Raw genomic sequence first — 23,071 nt, 5'->3', positions numbered from 1 at the left:
GAAAGATAATCGAATGACTCACACCGAAATTCGGGAAGCTTTGGAGACAGATATGAGTGCAAAACGAGAGATCATCCATAATTATTTTGCTGTGAGGAAACTGTGTGCTCGGTGGATTGTACAGGTTGCTAATCAACAATAACATTTAGTGTTTGAGCATTTTTAACGTTATGCAGGATGTAATTGAACGACTTTTTCAATTTAGGCTAAGAAATGTAGAATGTGATGTAGTGAAGATTTTTCATTCAGGAACCCATGACCGGAAATGAGAATTGGAGTATCTACAGCACTGTGAAATGTAGGCTAAATAAAACATCAAAGTAATTTAAAGAACTTTATGGACTTTCACATTTACAATAAATATTCAAAGTGACGACCGCCAACTTCGTTACATAGCGTGCAACGACGAACCACGTTTTGCCTTACTCTCTGGAAGATTCCACGCTCCCCTCTTATGATATCGAACGCTGTAAAGATGCGCTCAGTAAGCTCATTTACTGTTTCTACCGGTGATGTGTACACAATAGCCTACCCCCTAGGATAAAGTCTGGAGGGATGAGGTCAGGGGAGCACGCAGGCCAAGGGACTAGGCATCCCGTTTCAATTGCTCTCTGCCTGAAGATGTCTGTGAGATATACGCGAGCCAGGCGATCAAAGTGGAGCACCGTCGTGCTGGTACCACTACTAGCCTATTGAATGTGCAGAAAGTTCGCCATCACAAAAACAGGAAACGCAACATCTCACAGTGCTGTACATTTCAATTCTCATTTCTGGTGATGGATACCTATGTGAAAAATCTTCACCATATGAACCTCTACATCAGGCATGTCAATTGATGCCCACAGGAGCAAGCGCGCGCTTTAGAGCCCAGGAGAGCCTGAGCGCTTTACAGCGGAAAGGAAAGAGACAGACGAAAGGGGTGGTATATGCCGCTTGGTCAAGCTATATTCAGGGATGGCCAGCACTGATTCAATAGATAAAGGGAAGAGAACTTATTAAAACTGTACCCATGTTAATTTTTAGATTTGCCTGAGAAGTATAAGTGCATTATAAGAATGTAAGTTTTAATTTTAATGCTCATTTTTCACAAGTTTGATTTTTTTATTCAAAAGAAATATTTTCTCAACATTTCGTATAGAAAAGTGAAATTTTCAGGTATAGGCCTATTTATTTAGTAGCCTTACAGAAAGTTTTCGTAAATCTGATATGCCGTATATACATATTACTGAAGATACTGTATTCAAAAATTTTGAAAATATTCGCATGGAAATTGTTTGTAAGGAAATGAATTAACAAAGCAACTACTGTTACATCATAAGCAAAAGGTACGTGCCCATGTGTTGTAAAGATGTCAGCTCTATAGCTTCAGCAGATTTCGAGAAAATAATTTAATATTCTGATGATAGGAAGTTGCTCACAATTATCACCTTAAAAGCATAATGCGATAAGAATTTTTTTATGTAATATTAGTTACACTTAAAGCAGATACAGTACCTAGGTAACTTTGCTTTGTACTTTAATATTGTTTTGATTAGTTTATTGATTACTTTTGTAAGGCTAAAGATACCATCAATATAAATTTCAACTTATCATGTCATACTCAATCTCTTTCTTTGGAATATCACTTTCTTTATGAATGATATGTTTCACCCACTTAATACAGTATAGTATTATACTACTATGGAATTTCAGTGAATATTCCTTCTTAACTCTCTATTACGTTATCAAGATTTAAACCACAAGTGCAATATTAAGAAGTCAGTGTTAGTACTTTTGTTTTACAGAAAATATAGATAATATTAAACAGAAAGAAGCCTTATAAAAATAACGACATAAAATTTCACGTTCCGTTTGTAGTTTGTGCACCACTGTTTTCTTAATCAAACGGGTTGCTTATTCATATACACAACCCTTCCTCTTTCCATACTTAGCGCTTGCTGCCCGCGCACGACGTCAAGGTCAGAAAAATGCGCTTGCTTTGACATCACTGCTCTACATCTCCCCAAATTTTGAAAAGTTATTCAGTTACACCCTGTATAAGACGTAAAAGTTTGAGTCAATCTGTGAAAGAACTCTCAGAAACCGTAGAAAAAAAAATGCTAATAAAACAAGAGGATAGCTCCAATAGACTAAGAGGCCGAAATAAAATTCGACGAGACCGAAGATAAAGAAAACTGCAGAAAGAGAAGAACAATGATAAGTGAAGAAGAAGAGTGAAACACCTTGTGAATAATCAAATAAAAGTAACGCATGAGAATAATAAACAAGCTGTAATCAACGTGGAAGATCATTACATAGCAAATATGTCTTACAACTGTAAGTACTACAATCCAAGATATTAGGGACATGAGTTAAACACATGGAATAAAATACTAAATACTGAAATAATTCTGAAAAACCGTAGAAAAAATGCTAATTAAATATTAGAGGAGAGATCATCCAGCATACACTGAAGAGTTTCTCAACAAGAATGTTTCGTCACGAGCTAAAACTCAAAATGAGTGTTGCAATTATGCTATTAAGGGGTCTATGCTAACACGGGGACTCTGAAGTGGAACAAGATTGACAACTACACACCTACAAAGACACATCATAGAGGTCCGTGTAATCAATGGATTGAACTTAGATTCTGTTTTCATACAGCACATACCACTCTTTCAATTTGATACCAATATGCATTTCAAATTCCAAAGAAAAACATTTCTTATACATTTAGTCCTTTAAATGACCATTAATATATCATAGGGACAGATATCTGACTAATTTGCCTGTATCTTCCGAAACCTGTATTCATTTTAAGTCTTGCTCTCTCAAGATTTCGATCATCGGACTCGTTAAATCTGACAAGAACATTGTTACTTGTGTTTACCATAAACTACAGTATATGCTAAAGTGAATGAAATGCGTGATATCTACTCAATAAAGTTTAAAATCTGGTATAACAGCTTATGTTACTCCTGGTACAACTAGTTAGTAATAATTTAATACAAATTTACAACATTTCTAATATTAAATCATGCAAAACGATTATATATAGCTATTTTTATTACGTGAAATGTTGGAGTGGAATATAAATACTTTGTGACACAAATATCACTTGTCAAATTATAAAAAAAAAAATATTACGTTTGAATGAAAAATGTATTACCGCGATAAAGAAAAGGATCACGATAAGGATCATGATCTATGTCGTAATGTTTGTCGGATTGCTTGTCATGATCCATGTCGTGGTCCTTCCGGCGATCCTTGTCGTAGTATTTACCGCCATCACTGTCCTAGTCCTTGTCTCGGTTCATGTTGTAGTCCTTATGGTGTTCCATATCGTGATCCTCTTTGTGGATCTTACCGATTTCCAGGTCGTAATCCTTGTCATGACCAGACAGCGGATTTTCGGTCCCGATACTGAAGGTTAGGTGTACGTCAGTTACAGGGAGTTCATTGAAATCATTGCTACGCTCCTCCTTACGGGAAGGGACGTGACGTCTTGTCGCTGTGTAGGGACCGAAAATCTGCTGTCTGGTCATTATCCTTGTCGTGATCTTTGCGGTGAATCTTGTCGTGATTCTTATCATGATCAATGGCATAGTACTTTCCTGTTTCCATGTCGCGATCCTTATGATGATCCTTGTCGTGGCCCTTCCGTTATTCTTGTCGTGGTCCTTATCGTAATCTTTATCGTGGTCCATGGCGTGATAAATATCTGATCCTTGCCGTGGTTCTTATATTGACCCTTGCTATGGTCCATTTCGTGATCCTTGTCGTAGTCCTTATCGTGGTCGATTTTGTGATCCTTATCGTCATCTTTGTTGTGATATTTGTCGTGGTCCTTATTCTGACCTTTGTCGCTATTCTTGTCGTGGTCCTTATTGTGACCCTTGTCGTTATTCCTGTCGTGGTCCTTACCATAATCGGTTTTTTTAGTTGGTTATTTAACGACGCTGTATCAACTACGAGGTTATTTAGCGTCGATGAGATTGGTGATAGCGAGATGGTATTTGGCGAGATGGGGCCGAGGATTCGCCATAGATTACCTGGCATTCACCTTACGGTTGAGGAAAACCTCGGAAAAACCCAACCAGGTAATCAGCCCAAGCGGGGATCGAACCCGCGCCCAAGCGCAACTTCAGACCGGCAGGCAAGCGCCTTAAACCGACTGAGCCACGCCGGTGGCTACCATAATCGTTGTCGTGGTCCATGTCGTGATCTCTATCGTGGTCCTTATCTTTATCCTTATTATGGTCCTTCTTATCGTAGTTCTTATCATAATCCTTGTCGTGGTTCATTTCGCGATCCTTGTCGCGGACTGTCGTGATCCTTGTCGTCTTTATGTGATCCATGTTGTGGTACTTACCATCACCCATGTTGCAGTCCTGATCGTCATCCCTATCGTGATCCTTGTCGTGGCCCTTAACGTGATCCTTTTCGCGGTCTATATCGCGATTCCTGTATCGATGGCAGTCATTATCCTATAGCGATCCATGTCGTGATTCCTTTCGTGGTGATTGTCGTAATCCATGTCGTGATCCTTAACGCGATCCATATCGTGGTTCCTTTCGTGGTACTGTTCGTGGTGCTTGTCGTGGTCTATGTCTACATTATTATCCTTGTGGATGTCCTTTTCGAGATCCTTGTATTGGTGCTTGCTCATGAACCTTAACGCGATCATTGTCGTCACCCGTGTGGTCATCATTCTTGTCCTGGTGCTTACTGTAGTTCTTGTCTTGGTCCTTGTCGTGAACCTTATTGAGGTCCTTGTCATGGTGTTTGTCGTTGTCCTTTTTGTCTTTGTAGTGTTCTTTATCGTGGTCCTTATTGTCTTTATCGTGGTCGTTAATTTGGTCCTTGTTATCTTTGTTATGGTACTACATTTTTATCATTTCAAAATAATATATATATATATATATATTTTTTAATTTATTTCCATTTGGTAAGTGACTTTTGTGCCACACGACATGATACATTAAGACGAACTTTGGCGGAGGTCTTATTTTAAAAATTCAGATAAAGTTCAAAACGAAACGGACCAAGATGTCCAATCATTGTTGTTCTGGTTATTGATGAGAGTGATGATGATGATAATGATAATTATGATGATAAAGGTATATATAATATACTATCATATTTACACAAATAAGAAATAAAGAAAGTGCCAGTTTTTTATTACTCAAAACACGGTGTCTACTTGTCAGGCATGATACAATGACAAGAGAATCTGGGAGATCTCATTCGTCGTCCTCCACGAGCATTAATTGGCGCCTGTGCGAGTTTCGGTGAGTCAGTGCCGTTGTGATGAAGTCTGGAGCGGCCGTGACACAAATGGCTGCGATGTGGGCGAACGCGGTTCGAGTGCATTACGCTCACGAAATCGCAAAATGCGATTTATTATTGTAGCGGTGATCTGGTTTATTGGTAGCCATAAATTTTGGCGCTAGTGGAATACAAGGTACAAGTCGGGCCGACTTGTTATTGCCTCATTAGCCTGGTACGTGAGCATTGTTACAAATTCGCAGCTGGAATTATGTGCAGGCATGTTATCGAAGCTGCATATAAAACTTGGTTTCAGCAAAAATGACCGGCAATTTAATTTATTCCTCTGTGCGGTAGAACTTCGAATGCACTTTGACAGTGTAATAAGAGTAATGGTTCGCCTTCAAGTTGCGTCGCCAGCATTTGGGACAAGTTTAGTGGGAATAGTAATAAGAGGAATAAATCTTAAGGCCTTGGATGTAAAGGAGTATATTGGTTTCCTAGAAGATTAATATTATGAATTAATTTACAATCACTGTTGTCCATGTACCATTACGGTTGCATTCAACAAATTATTAATTAGGCATGTCAAAGGAATAGTTTTACATTGCGTAGGGGTTAGGATTATAATTTTACCATTGTTAGTGGTGCTGATAGTGAGTATTCAATTCATTTAACATACAAATAATAGGCTTCGTCATATATGATACATACGAAAAATCTATACTAATAATAAATCTGTAGCCGAAATTTTTCTGGTAATTTTCGATTTTCCAAAAATAATTGGTCCTAACATATATAATTAACCACCCTGAAACCGAAAATCGCTTTTTTGAAATTTTTGTTTGTATGTCTGTCTGTCTGTATGTTTGTTACCTTTTCACGCGATAATGGCTGAACGGATTTCGATGAAAATTGGAATATAAATTAAGTTCGTTGTAACTTAGATTTTAGGCTATATGGCATTCAAAATACATTATTTAAAAGGGGGGGTTATAAGGGGGCCTGAATTAAATAAATCGAAATATCTCGCTTATTATTGATTTGTGTGAAAAATGTTACATAACAAAAGTTTCTTTAAAAATAATTTTCGATAAGTTTTATTCCTTGAAAAATATTCATAGGACTGATATTTAATGAGATAAATGAGTTTTAAAATTAAAATAACTGCCATCTAAGGCCGTGTAATGAATTAAAAAACAAATGACTTCGTCTATAAGGGGCCTTGGACAGCAACAATCGAAAGCTATTAAACATAGCCTACAGACAATGTTTCTGTGTTTGTATGACGTAATATCAGAACCTAAATTAACCGATTTGTGTAATTAATTATTATTTCACCATTGGAAAGTGTAGTTTCTCTAGATGGACATAATGCTATTGTTATTACAGTAACGTCTGAGTAAATCGAGGACAGGTAAGATTAAAATAGCTTCTTATGCACAGAAAATTGGATAGGCTATTTTGTACATTCGTTTTCTTGTATTTCTTAAAATAATATTTGTGTACACTCATTTCAATCTCAGAGAATTAACGAACAACGAGAGTGTATTGATTTAGTATGCAGTAATAGTACGTTAGCTTAGCAATCCATTATTTTATAATTCAAATTTTAACTATTCTCAATTGAATCGTGTTAAAATACATAAAATATATATGCAATAAATGCAATGCAAAAAAAAATGGGTAATGAGCGAAGCAGATTATCTTGCGCTGTTGTAAAAGTTGTTCCCTGGATCAAACGTCTTATTTTAATTATGTAATTGCTTTATATTTATTTCTAACAGGTGCAGCGGAGCGCACGGGTGCGGCTAGTACAAAATATAAATAAACTCAATTGAAACAATATATACATTAATTTAAAGAATTCACACACGTTATATATTCATATTACCGTAACAAAATGAGACAAAATCTAAGTTATTTATTAAAAACAATAAGGTTCGTCATTTGAGAACACAAAACATATTAAAACTATAAAAATGAACTAAAGACATTCACACTTCATGTATTAATGCTAACAAAATATAACGGTAATTGTTATAGTAATAATAGTAGTAGTGGTAACAGAAGAAGTCGAAAAAGCAGGAGGTTAGAATTTATAAAACAGTTATATTACCGGTTGTTCAGTATGATTGTGAAACTTGGACTCTCACTTTGAGAGAGGAACAGAGTTTAACGGTGTTAGAGAACAAGATCTTAGAAAAATATTTGGAACTAAGAGGGATGAAGTTACAGGAGAATGGATAAAGTTACACAATGCAGAACTACACGCATTTTATTCTTCACCTGACATAATTAGGAACATTAAATCCAGACATTTGAGATGGGCAGGGCATGTAGCATGTATGGGTGAGACTAGAAGTGCATATAGAGTGTTAGTTGGAAGACCAGTGGAGAAAAGACCTTTGGGGAGGCCAAGGGGTAGATTGGAGGATAATATTAAAATAGATTTGAGGGAGGTGGGATATGATGGTAGGGATTGGATTAATCTTGCTCAGGATAGGGACCAATGACGGGCTTATGTGAGATGGGCAATGAATCTGCGGGTTCCTTAGAAGCCATTTGTAAGTAGTGGTAGTAGATAGAAGTAACAGCAGCAGCAGTAGTAGCAGCAGCAGCATCAGTAGTGGTAGTGGTAATGGTAGTAGTAGTAGTAGTAGTAGTAGTAGTAGTAGTAGTAGTAGTAGTAGTAGTAGTAGTAGTAGTAGTAGTAGTAGTAGTAGTAGTAGTAGTAATCAATATCACATGACGTAACACAAAATATATTTCCTCTAATACAAAATATATTTACTCGTAGTACACATAGATTTTACAACAGTATCTAATAACCAGTTTATCCAAGCAATGTTTAATTTTACTTAACAAATGTCAAATTAACAGCCTGTTTATTTGTAAGATTTTGCTAATTTTTTTCAATTTCTTCAAGATAATTTTGTTTATAACAATCAACACTTAACTATAACATTTTGTTAAAACTATCTAAACTACCCAACAGCAGTTGGTAATGATTTTGCAAATATAAGGGAATTCTTGATAGTTTACAATACAGAACTTAAAGAATAATTTCGGCCTAAGTTATGAAACATGTATAAAATCACATTCTATTATAATGGGTCATAATCTATAAACAAAAAGTTGACAAATGAAAGTTGTAGGTGACTAGTACTGAATAATAATAAAATAATAAAATAAGGTTATAGTTATTTCTTTGCCAATATGGACACAAAATTTAAAACATAAGAACTTAGGAAGTATTTTTCAGAAACCGATTAAAGGTAATTTAGTAGCTCAAAAGAAAGATATACTAGAGAACAAGATTACAGATAGTGTACATGTTATTAAAGAGAAAGAACAGTCATGGGAACATGTTTTTCTATGCAATAATTTAACCATGTAGCAATGCAAATATTATAAAACGCACATTGGTAAGCAATTGAAACATTTTTATGAAAATTATAAAATATCAAATAAATTAACGTACCTACTAACGTTTATGTATTAAACTTTCCAAATTATATTTCAAATGTTATATTATCAGTCTTTGACTAAACATTTCCTGAAGTGAGACAAAATATTACTCTCATAACTTCTGTTTGAACAGTTGTAGTGGCAGCTGCCATATTTAATTAATGAGTATGAAATTTGGTTACAGTAGTCTGCCTTTTATTAAAGTCTTGCTATTTACACCAGTCTTCCTAAGTTATTTTTTAACCTTTTGTTTGTTGCGGAACAGCCCTCAAAAGCAGTTGCAGACAATTGCTTCCAGTCATCTATTTTTTTTTTAATGTAGGATCAAAAATCTCCCTACATCAGTCCTCTGTTTTCTTTTATTAATTTTATGAATGTGATCTTCTCTTTAGTAATACTCTTATGTCGGTTCGTCAAGTTTATGTCCTACATGCCCCCAGGCCCTGTGCCCTGAATGCGCCTTAAAAATCTCAGCTTTTTCCTTGGGTAATAATAAATTTTGTATTAACTCATTGAGTTGAAACTGGTAAAGTCTTCAGGACTTTCATTTTACACATCACACAACCTTCTAGATTATGTTTCTGATTCTCATCAATAGGTTAGTACAAAATTTTACATTAGAGCACTGGGCTATGGATGCAGTAAAATCACTAATATATTAATAATTACTTACAGGCTTTTAAGGAACCCGGAGGTTCATTGCCGCCCTCACATAAGCCCGCCACTGGTCCCTAACCTGAGCAAGATTAATCCAGTTTCTATCATCATATCCCACCTCCCTCAAATCCATTTTAATATTATCTTCCCATCTACGTCTCGGCCTCTCTAAAGGTCTTTTGCCCTCCGGCCTCCCAACTAACACTCTATATGCATTTCTGGTTTCGCCCATACGTGCTCCATGCCCTGCCCATCTCAAACGTCTGGATTTAATGTTCCTAATTATGTCAGGTGAAGAATACAATGCGTGCAGTTCTGTGTTGTGTAACTTTCTCCATTCTCCTGTAACTTCATCCCTCTTAGCCCCAAATATTTTCCTAAGCACCGTATTCTCAAACACCCTTAACCTATGTTCCTCTCTCAAAGTAAGAGTCCAAGTTTCACAACCATAAAGAACAACCGGTAATATAACTGTTTTACAAATTCTATCTTTCAGATTTTTTGGCAGCAGACAGGATGATAAAAGCTTCTCAACCGAATAATAACAGGCATTTCCCATATTTATTCTGAATTTAATTTCCTCCCGAGTATCATTTATATTTGTCACTGTTGCTCCAAGATATTTGAACTTCTCCATCTCTTCAAAAGGTATTAAACATAAAATATAGTTTTGCGTAAAAATGGTACTGATGTGCTATTTTTTAATATAATTTCAGACTTCAGGACACAAAAATACATAAAAGGGAACTAATTTTTTTAACTTTTTTCATTGCAGGCCTGTGTAATTAACTTGTAGAGTGACTATTAAAATTTCGAGGGAAACCATCGATCGAAACATTATGAGGGTATTTATTTATATGCAACATAACAATATACATACAGTTACAATTATTGTTGTGTGATTAATTCCAGAAACTGGACCGGTAACACAAAAATTACATAATCATTCGTAAAATATGATTATGACCAGCCACTACGTAGTCCGCACCATAATGACGTATACATTAGGGCAACTCTGTTACTGATGTCCCACCGCGATGTCATATACGTCACGAGGGACTATGTCATTCCATACTAGCATGTTGAGAACGCTTCTTGATCTTTTATGTCCATATAAAAGCGGGCTGTAATTACCCACATTTGATGTTAGATAGTTTTCGTGGTTACAGCTGATTATATTATGGTGCAAATGCAGAATGGGATGAGAGTTCTTGGCATTCTTGAGAATTATTTAACTTATTTTCTTTTTATTTATTTTCCTGAGAGTAACAATTATTAAAGTTGTGTATCTGTGTTTCCTATAGCGTGTTTTCTCTTCTTTATTGATTTTCAACGCGTAACTTAAATAGGCCTATTATTATTTTAGTTACATTTGTTCTTTTTAATTTCCAATTCTAAATTTATATACCTACAATAATATTAATTCAGAATTTCATGTAGCTGTCTCAGTCATTTTCTATATTGTCTACAGTATTTAATCTGGAAGTTTAGATTAATAAATAGGTAAAAGCCATTAAGTCCAGTTATGTGATGTTTTAGAATTACTTAAGGCAGGTGAAATAAATTATCTTCACCAGAATAAGTACATTAAGTAAGAGTTGTCTTTTCATAAAATCGTTAATTATATTTAGGTAGTTCAGAAAAATATTACTTCAGTTCCACAGAACTAATATACATACCTCACTTTTAAAGGTCAACATTCCAAACCTTAAAGCAGATTTTGGGTATTCAGTTTTGTCAAATTTACAAATGCATTTCCGTGAAAAGTAATGTTTTTTAATCTATCTGTTTAGCTTGTCTAATTAGATTTGTCTAATGTATTGGTGATTTTTATAAAAATATCAGACAAAATTGGGTATCAGTTTTTCTCTAATAATTATGGTTCGAAAAGTTACATATTTGATTCAAGGCTAAATCCTAGATATTTCGCTGGCGTCTCTCACTCGATCTGTGATCCTTGTATTTCTAAATTTTGGTAACATGTAAAATTTTCGTCCTCTTTGTGAAAACCCGTGTTAACCAAACTGAACGAAGAGGAAAGGGGGGAAAAAGAAATTGTATTGAAAAATAATCCAGACCTAAGCAATTTACACATTCTTAAGTTTAAAAATAAAGCGAAAATGTTTGTATGATATTTGTTAAATTTTATTATTATTTTAAGTGTTACTAGCATTATATGTTACTAATGTTTATTGTATTTATCTGATGCATGTAGCCTATAAGATAAAACATTGTAATAAATATAAATAGATCACTTTCTTAATTAATAACAGTGCATATCTCCAATAAATGATTTCTTAGCATCGCCACAGATATACTTGATTGTCCTTGTCACTATCTCTGTCACTAGAGAGTTGTTGAAATTTATATTTTTGAAATTTATATTTTCCCCGCCATTCACAAAATAGTCTATTTGGATTTGATACCTCTTGAACAAAAAGGGGAGATCTGTAACTGAGACTTGATTAACATATTTCAGTAATATTTGTATTTATCCTGGTAATAATGAACAGTTTGACTAGTAGACATTTTGTTTTTCAGCATTAACTTCCCATGATTGTATGAGAAGATTCGAAGAGAACGGCAGTTACGTAGACCTTCGGCCCCCCTCCCCATACTACCAATAATGCATAGCACAATGTCAATACGGCGGTTGCTGTCGTCTGCGTTACAACGAACTTTACTGTTGATTTTCGAGTTCGTCATTTTTTTCCTGGCTATTATATGCTTATTTAAATTGTGTTAACTCTCGCTAAGTGGTTTTATATTTTATTTTATGTCTTAGTATTTATTTTATTATTATTATTATTATTATTATTATTATTATTATTATTATTATTATTATCCAGGTGGTGACAGGATTTTTTCTCGTTGCCAAACTTTCAGAACGGCCCCGAGGTTCACTCAGCCTCCTATAAAATTGAGTACCGGGTCTTTCCCGGGGGTAAAAGGCGGTCAGAGCGTGGTGCTGACCACACCACCTCATTCTAGTGCCGAGGTCATGGACAGCATGGGGCTCTACCTCCATGCCCCCCAAGTGCCTTCATGGCATGTTACGGGGAAACCTTTACCTTTTACCTTTTTACCTTTATTATTATTATCATTAACGAATTAATTTGTATTACTACCTTTGTATCATCTTCGTCATGGTTATTCTGTTATTATTATTATTATTATTATTATTATTATTATTTCTATTATCAACATTATTATTGATCTCTGTAAAATTTATGTAGACTACTGGACTGTACCCGAGCACGAGCATATGCTTATTTCGGGTATCAATTCATATGTATCATTTCAAATGTAAATTGTGAATAAATTAGAATTAAATTTAAATCAAAACCAGTTTCAACTAATAAGAACTAGTTTTAGAAACTAGATAGAAAGCGAGTTTTCGTAAGGATAAAAGCCTAAACAAACCAAACCTAACCTGCCATTGATTCTAGATCTTACGACAGCTCGCTTTCTATCTATTTACATTTCTTAAAGCAGCTTTTACTCGTGGAAACTGGTTTTGACGGATTTCGGGTTTTAACGATAACATATACAATAAATAAAAGATTTATCATGTCCTTTGCAAGGGCTTTTGGAACGAATAGTAACTTATATGTGGGCTGCTAGCCTATAAGTCGTCCGTTCATGTTAGTTCACGCCTTCCCTTGAATTAATTCTGCAGGGGTAAAAGCCGAAAAGACCGTCAACTATTAGAATGTTAATCGGCATGGTATTTAACCAGGCCAGGGAATATCACCAAGCCAATCCAGGAAGGTAAGCAAAGGAGCGTACCGCACAGAAAGCGTTTCTTATTTGTATTCCTTGAGTGACCGCAACGAGGTGTCCCTTGGAAACCGAGGCCATTCCTAATTGATCTAGAAGGCACAAGATTACATCTGAAACTGTGCCGTGAAATTAAAAGAAATTGGAGAAGAAAATACTGGACAGACAAGCGAAACATAAATCTGCAACACCGACAAGGATCTCTCAAGTCTGCACACAGCCCACCGAGTCCCTGTATACAAAACGATCTCCCTATACGGAAATGCTGATTGCTGGTCAGGAATTTATGTTATGATGTCACTTCTTGTATAAATAACCATTAGTTGGATTTTTTTGTCTCTTTATCGGTTTAACCAGTGCACCCTACTTGCAAGGAGAGCGGCATGCATACTAATCGCTCGGCTGGCCGCCCATGCCCAACCCTGTAATTAAATTCGGCACGAGAATAAATCGTATTGTCGGCGAGGCATTTCCTCTAATTTATAGATCTGATCACACGTCTGGGCTGTGCTATTAGGCGAAGCATGTAAAAACCGAACCAAACGCCATCACTCGTCATACGAACTTGACACCCAAACACGCTAATTACAATTATAATGAAGATAAGATATGTGTCTTTTGAAATCTTAATCAATGACTCTGGTGCCCAAACACTTGGGTAATATTATCGCAGAAATCGCCCTGGTGGTAATAAAGGCAATTCTTGAGTTCTGCAGTGTTTTATTTTGACGTGAAACGTGTTTGTTCGAAGTACATGGGACAAAATTTGTAACGTTTTGACATGGAAGGTTTACTCAGATTTAAAGTTGAAACTTCTACATTAAAAACCCCCTAAAGACTATTTTGTTCATAATTGAGTTATGCCCACATATTGCTTGCTAAGAATGAATTCTAATGATTTATATAGTTCGAATTCAAAAAGCCACTAAATTTAAAGAAAAAGGTTTGATAAAAGTCGCTGTTAGGTTGAAAATTCCCTTCTAATTGCCACCAGTTACTGTCAAAATCATTCAGTTTGTAGAAGTGGATATAGGGGATTTTGAATCTATAGGATTCAATATTATAGATATATTAATTTGTCCTACAGAATTTATTTGTAATATTGACACTTAATATTTTAGGAGAAAAATTCGCTCCGGCGCCGGGGATCGAGCCCGGGTCCTTGGTTCTACGTGCCAAGCGCTCTGACCACTGAGCTACGCCGAATTCAATCCACAGCACCGAATCAGTGGTCAGAGCGCTTGGTACATAGAACCAAGGACCCGGGCTCGATCCCCGGCGCCGGAGCGAATTTTTCTCCTGAAATATTAAGTGTCAATATTACAGATAAATTCTGTAGGACAAATTAATATATCTATAATATTCTCTCAGCCAGCAGTGCATAATAACTGCGGATTCCCGGCCAACAAGTCACTCAGCTGAGTGCGCTCCTAGTATAATGGCAGTTGACATTGGATACACAACATATAGGCCTATATGCCTAACTTGGAGTCAGGCCACAAAGAGAAACATCGAAGTAGGAAGGTTCGATCCGGTGCTGTGGATTGAATTCGGCGTAGCTCAGTGGTCAGAGCGCTTGGTACGTAGAACCAAGGACCCGGGTTGGATCCCCGGCGCCGGAGCGAATTTTTCTCCTAAAATATTAAGTGTCTATAGGATTCAGTTAAGTTTTGCAGCGTTTTATTTTGACGTGAAATATATATGTTCGAGGTACAAGAGACAAAAGCTGTAACGTTTTGACATAGAAGGTTTACTCAGATTTAGAGCTAAAATCATTCGTATAAACTCGTATTTGTATTTGTGGCTCGTAGTTTCCCATGCAGTTCGCCCAGTGGGCTGGTACACCTCATTCTCATTCATCCCATAATTCGGGGTGCACAATAGGCCACTGTCGAGCCGACGTGATGAAAGTCGTCCCTAACCCGCCACTAGCCACTCAATACTGCTTCTGCTGCTGCCCCTACTACTGCTACTGTGTTTGTCATTTAGCGACACTATGCTGAAATTACTAAAATCAAATGTTTAACGTTAGATGCACCAACTACTACCACTACCATTACCACTACCACTAGCATCACTACCACTACCTGTACCACTGGTACAAGTGATATAAATTTAATGAATCCAGCTATAAAAATATAGAAGTTATTGACTTGATTATAATGAACCCTTAAAAATATGGACTTTGGACATTTCAATACAGTGTCCCACTAAAATAATTATTGGCTGAAGAAAATATAAATAATATACTGTATAGGGGAATAGTGAGTACAGTGAGACACAAAATATTAAGATATATATATATATATATATATATATATATATATATATATATATATATATATATGCAAGTGAAATTTTAAAATCAAGTGCAATAGAAATACACATTAAAACATGGAGTACAACAATACATAAACAGAAATGTTAATAGATAAAGGACATAATATACAATGAATGCGTGTTTGTCAAAAAAATGCAAACGTCTCACTGTTCCCATTCAGGAGGGTACAGTAAGACACCAGTGTCTATTAACGGACATTGAAATGATTTATATTTACTTCAAAAAAAAAAAAAAGAAAGAAAGAAAAGAAAAGAAAGCTTGCTGTCTCTTTATCTTGCCATGTTCTGTAGACTTATTTAGAATCATTTTGATGTCTGACTTCGAAACCATTGAAACATCTGGAACATTTGGAAAAGTAAATTTTCCATGACATTTCAAACTTTTGAGAAAAAATGAAATAAATTTTTGGTGACAATAAAGCTTATAATTATAAGAATTTAATTTAATTATTTATTATTTTTAATATGTTTTTAAATTTTGTGAATAATTTTATTTAAGAAACAATTAAAATGTAATGTATCCATTATTTTAAGCTATAGTTCCTAAATTGGTTACCAGTATGTTCATTTTTAATGTTAGTTACCGGTAAATGTAATATAATTACAGTTTAGTTTTGCAAATCATTGGTAAATGGGAACAGTGAAACGTCTTAGTGTACCCTTCAATGGCATATCTCACTGCTCCCTTTACGCATAGTTCGTTTAAAAATGGCGCTACCACTTCAAATTCAAAACAAGAAAGACGAAACGTTGCAAAATATAACGTCAAATACCATAGTATTAGTTAACAAAACATTCATATTTCTATTTAATTTGTATATCCAATATAACCTTCATTAAACACAAGCCAAAATTTTACTTCTAGAGTGAAAAATTACTAATTATTTTTTCATCGCTCACCTTTGCAACTAGAATCAAATAGAGTATGAAAATACCGTTACTTTACTCATGCAACATACAACTCCACTGTTACAAACATTTCAATATCAAAATTTACCATCTAATAAAAAATGTCTCACTATTCTCCCTGTCTCACTGTATCCACTTCTCCCCTATGTGGCGCGTTCATGATTCCCTGATTTGCCTTATTTGCAACACATATTTTTGTAACAACAATGTGTTAAATATTAATAAATTACAGAATAAACTAAATTTCATAGCTAGAAATCTGTTTAAGGTATTCATTCATTAATTTACATATCGCCCATCCGGAAGCTCTTAATAGGGAAAGGAGCATCTTCTGCAGATCTCTGCAGATAGAACTAAGGAAGAGATTAGTGAAGTGCTTTGTGTGGAGTGTAGCATTGTATAGAGCAGAGACATGGACATTACGAAGAAGTGAAGAGAAGCGAACAGAAGCATTTTATATGTGGATGTACAGAAGAATGGAGAGTTTGAAAAGGACAGACAGAGTAAGAAACGAAGCTGTGTTGGAAAGAGTGGATGAAGAAAGAATGATGCTGAAACTGATCAGAAGGAGAAAAAGGAAATGGCTGGGTCATGGTTGAGCCTACTGAAGGATCCACTGGAAGGAATGGTGAACGGTAGAAGAGTTCGGGGCAGGAGATATCAGATGATAGACGACATTAAGATATAGGCCTATGGATCATATGCGGAGACAAAGAGGAAGGGAGAAAATAGGTAAGACTGGAGAATGCTGGGTTTGCAGTGAAACACCTGCTCTTGGCCAGAACACTATAAATGAATGAATCGCCCATCCGGAGAAACATTGACGTAAATGCAAATTTTTACGAAACTGAGTTATTGATGTCAAATTGTTTCAACACGCCTTCACTATCTGGTGAATGAAAAACATTTTAAATAATATTACAATTTACCGCTAGAATTTTTCTTTGTAGAATTGGCGTGCATTTGGTACGTTACTGGAGCAACAACGTCCGATCGGTCAGTAATGCGGATATTGTTGTGACGAGCGCATATGTGTTGAGCAACAATAGCATAAAGGTAATTTCGATAAATTTATTATTATCATCATTTGAAGAAACAATAACGTATATACTGTATGCATTTTGATGTTTTTGCCGGTATTACTATTTTTCTACCAATAACTTCGGAGAGTAACAAGACAAATGCACCATATGTCTTTTATTACCCAAAACAATATTCATCCATAATTGATAAATAAAGACGTAAATGTGTTTTCTGCTGTTGTCGTCTTCACTTTGACCAGGTTGGCCTGAATTGATAACAGAATTGTATTTTGTGTCGCGATTGTTAGAATAACAAACAATTAATGTGGGTAAATAAACATGCAAAAATGCCATGTGTCTTTTTAACTCAGACAAAGTTATTTTCTATAAACGAAAAACGACTTTTGTGTCGATGTTTCACCGGAACTTCATTATTAGCAAGTATATTTTAATGTCTATATTGATGATAATGTATCTTATCTCCTGAACTTAATTTAGAATAAATAATAACTTATCACAAAGAAAGAGAGACACCTGCCTCAGGAACTAGGTGACCATTCAAATCCAGAGTACATTACAACAAAAGAACTTAATTTAACTAATTAACGGTGCTAATTCGGAAACTGGCATTACTATAGTCCCGACGCTCTTATTTCCGGCAGTCAATCACGTTGCATGTCGGCTACATTTAAACGTGTGCGTCTTGTGATTCGCTGATGAAGATAAAGAAAGCTCGATAAATACTTAATATAATCGCCCGCCATTTTGGCTCGTTCGTTGGCGTTCGCAGAAAGCTCACGAGGACGTTATTTGCCGCTCAATTATTTGCTCAATTACAGTGCATTTGATTTATTATCATAGGAGCTACGACATGATAATGTTTAACGGTGCGGCAAATAGATTCCTCGTCTCGGCAACGAAAGAACAAAAATGGCGAACGATACTACGTACCTAGACTAAGGCGTAAGCAAAGAGGAGGAGTCACGCCGGGAATAACAGCATCGCGACTATAACTTTAAAAACTGTAATAAAATTAGTAGATATCTGATGCAGGAAGTTATTTTTATGTTCTTGCTGATACATCTACCATAGAACAGAGTGCATCAAAGTTAGTGCGATTGTCACTAGAGAAAGACAGTGTTAATGTCCTTTCAGAAGGCAGTTTTTCTATGGAACCGAGAGTTCTTTGTCAAGTAGGCCTACACCCAAATGCGTGTACGAAAAAAGTAATACATTTATTTATCTACGAATATTTTTATAATAATAAACAGACTAGGCATAACATATTCCACAGCCGTAATATCCCTTCATACTTAGTACATTATAATATCAACCAGCTCATTTAATTGAATAAAACTGTCAACGAATAAGGAGAGCGCCTTTGTCCACTGTGTGGGGAAAAATACTCCTGGAGACACATTTTATTGCAGTGTGTCGAATTGGAACATATCCGGAGAAAATATCCACCACCCTCGATGCTAAGTCAGAATAGGAGTTCGCTTGCATGTCTTGACCTCATGGGGAATAGAGAATACGAACAAAAGATTGGTTTGTTCCTCTTGAAGGCGAGGCAGATTAGAACTTCAGCTGTTGAAGTTTATAATGTAAACTGACGAAGGGACACCGCACTGATACCGATAATAGTCCTATATTAACAAAAATTAGGTAATCTGACAGGAACACAAGCGCTAGTACTTGGTTTAACATTTAATACAATGAGAACTGACAGTGTTGTTGACTTTGGCTACTGAATTCATTATTAATTGTTTAAATAGGCCTACTGTTACACTGTTGAAATTTGAATAATCTCTACAAGGTAGACAACTTTTACAAGTTGAACACATTAAACTCTGCAATCAACTTATCACTCTAAACTTAAAATAATGAAGTGATTTCTTATGCGTTTTCTAACATCATTAATTACATAATTACTTATTTCCTCAATTCTGATTTCAGTTAGCAGAGTTGTTGTCTATTTCATTTGCATACTTCATTTTAAAAAAAAGCTTGTTTCTGGATTTTGAGGCCCCCAGAATCACGAGGCTCTGAGCAGAGACACCATAGGCTCCTGCCTAAATCAGACCCTGGCTGCAAAGTCTGCTATAACGGTGAACTTACCACTACAGAAACCGGAATCAATCGTGCTAACAAACCAAAAAAAAAAAAAAAAAAAAAAAAACTAAACTAGGCTTACTGAAATGATAAACATTAATATAATCTCAAAGTATTACGAAAATGCATGCAATTTACTGTTTTGAATCCCTCCTTCTTTAAAAAAAAAATCCGTTTATAATTAAGTTGTTTTCATTTAAAATTGTTCTTCAAGGTTTATCGTAATTGATAAAGATAGCACAATCGTCGGGTAACAATGACACAATTGAGGGGTATGTATCCCTTAAATTCTTCCTAAAAGGGTTAATTTACGAAGTACTATGAAAGATACAATAAAATACAATAGCTAGATAAATAGAGGAAACGGCCTCCAGATATGGAGGGTAGCTGCGAATATATTGAATAAGCAGTCGAGGATAGCCGATGAGGGGTGCTTCTCCAGCTTGGGGGTTGGGTGAAGGGCTAACAACCCATCACCGTGAAAAACAGCTTGTTAGGAACGACACGATAAGCCTCGGCGGGTCTATGTGAAGGAGCTATTAGGTTACGTCCATTTTCGGCTTTTCCCTTTCAAAATTCTGTTATTTTCCTTGAAACGGAACGGCGAAAATCGGAGTGATACAAATGGACAAGAGCATTATTTCTTATCTCATTTTCCCTCCTTTCATTGTTTTTCTTGTCGTTGTTTCCTACACAATAGTAATGGAAATATGGGTTATGTACATGCATGTATATCAAATAACATAGACTAAAGTGTGAAAAAAATGTATTACATAATTATTTCATTACTTTAAATTTCATTTCACGTAACGATTGGAATTTCCTTAAGTGAAATTGTTTTATGAAAACTCTATCATCTAAAAACAATCACACCCTCCCAACTTTTCACTCTACAATATTGAAGGGACTAAATTCTTTCTCTGTGCATCAACTACAGTTCGGGTTTAACTTTTACTATAATTTGTTTGATTCTTAGAATTACATGTATTACTCGACCAAGGCCAGTGGAGTCCTACAGCCCGGAGCCGTGGCGCTACTGCTCCTGCGTTCGTAATACCGCATTGCGATAGTTCACATTACGTCCGCGGCTCCACTCGCCTCGGTCGAGTAATAACTAAATTTGTTTTCATTTTGTTATTAGTATTATTATTATTCATTGTATAGTGTTCCTGTATTTCTGTTATTGTATTGCTATTGTTCTAATAGGCCTACTGATTGAGCCTACCACCACCACCACCATCACCACTACTACACTAGTAAACTGATGAGAGATTTCAATTATTGTCGTAAAAATATAAGATGAATCTGCTGTACAATCCGTGACTTCCTTGAACAGACGAACACAACATCAAACAAATTATTCCTTCCGAAATGGGCCTTGATCCAAGATAATTTTTGTTACGTTTACTATAAACTTAATGAATAACGTTATTGCACAAGTGAATGTAAATGAAACTGTAACGTAATTCATGGCAATTAATCACAGAACACTGAATCCACGAAAGTCCTTCAAGGTTGGCAGCAATACATAATCGACAAAAACTTCGGGAGTTAGTTACTTTCAAATAGCTTTTCCTACGCTTAAGGCATTAATGATTAATTTTTAATTTTCTCGAAAAATGTGAACCAAGTACCAACACTGCAGAGTTATGACTTCTTTATAGAAACCAATACGACATCATGTGGGAAGAAAATTGCAAGATACATCTTCTTTCCGCACTGTGGCCTGTTTCATTTATTATTCTGCGAACTATAAAGAACAAATATTGCGACCTGTTGGGATTTTTATGCATATATTTATATTTCAGATTCTCTTAAAACAAAAAACTTATACCATATATTGGAAGGATTTCGTTCATATTCGTTGTCCACGAATCAATTCATACCGAAATGGTGTGAGAGAAATATGGGTAGTTTTACAAAAATAAGTACCGCTAACGGGTGTTATTTGAAACAGTAACAAAAAAGTAAACAGTTAAACATAAAAAAAAAATATTTTTACAAATTTACCAGCTTACACAGGGTGTAAACTATATAAAATGCTAAACTTATGTAGGCAGTACATATGGATCTACTGAACAAAACATCTAGTGAAATTTAATTATATCTCATAATTTTGTTTTTAATTTGTAAAATACCGTGTTTTTAAGATTTATAATAATAGTCTAAATATTTGTTTACACTTCAACTGAACGTAAATATTATTGCTAACAACCTTGAACCCAACACCCAACACATACCAATAGACAACAGAGGAACAAACGACTTCAGCGTACATATCGGGAAAAGTAGCCTAAATAATTACTGCCTATTCTCTTTTTAAAATATTTAGGCTTACAAAACACATGTTCTTTCTTTCTTTCTCTTTCTTTTTTATTTTGGAAAACCATGAGAGTTACAGAAAAACAACATTTGACTTTTTTCTTCAGTTATTTATGCTCTACTACCAGTATTTTTTGGCAGTTTATATCGTTTACACCGTGTATACAAGTATAAATTAAATTGTACATATCCAAGTATTTTTCTCAGAGAATTTGTTACTTTCGTAATTAAGACGCAATTTAAAATTTTTTCTAGACAATGTATCAATTCTAACGGGTGTTTGAAATACGAGGAGATGAGTGAAAAGAAAATGCAGTATTACGCAATTGCAAACAAGCTCTCATTCCTGCTGGCAAGTCACGCTGTGCTCGCTCAGTAGCTCAGAAAAGTCAGTAACTAATTTGTGATAACATGGAGGCTATTCGGTTGAACAGCGTGTTTTTGTATGCGATACTTTCGCTAGAAGTAAAAATTGGAGATGTCATAGAAATTTCGGAATTTCCCGATACCTAGTAAGAGATACAGACGTGGACAAATTATTAGCAAAATTGAAGATTTTTGTTATATATTTTTACAAAATATGATTCTTCAGTTCAGACTACAGTTGACATTTTTGCGTACTTTCAAATTATTAGCAAAATTGAAGATTTTTATTGTATATTTTTAGAAAATTTGACTCATCAATTTGGACTACATTTGATATTTTTTGCATATTTACAAATTATTAGCAAAATTGAAGATTTTTATTATATATTTTTACCAAATTCAACTCTTCAATTTGGACTACAGTTCACATTTTGGATATTTCCAAATTATTAGCAAAACTGAAGATTTTTATTTCATATTTTTACAAAATTTGACTCTTCAATTTTGACTGCAGTTGACATTTTTGCATATTTATAAATTTTTAGCAAAATTAAAGATTTTTATTAGTATGTATTTTTACAAAATTTGGCTCTTCAACTTAAACTACAGTTGACATTTTTGCATATTTCTGTCTACTATAATGATGGAAATGTGCAAAATTGTCAACTGTAGTCTAAATTGAAAAGTCAAATTTTGTAAACAGAATTATCATAAAAATCTTCAATTTTGATAATAATTTGTCCACGTCTGTAATAAGACAGCGTTATGTAGATCTTACCTTTCATCAAAGCATATCTTGAAAATGATGTCCACCTTCCTCGACGCAAGAATCACATCGGTGTAGA

This window comes from Periplaneta americana, chromosome 12, assembly GCF_040183065.1.
Source record: "Periplaneta americana isolate PAMFEO1 chromosome 12, P.americana_PAMFEO1_priV1, whole genome shotgun sequence".
Lineage (NCBI taxonomy): Eukaryota > Metazoa > Arthropoda > Insecta > Blattodea > Blattidae > Periplaneta > Periplaneta americana.
Note: the sequence above shows the minus strand (reverse complement) of the source record.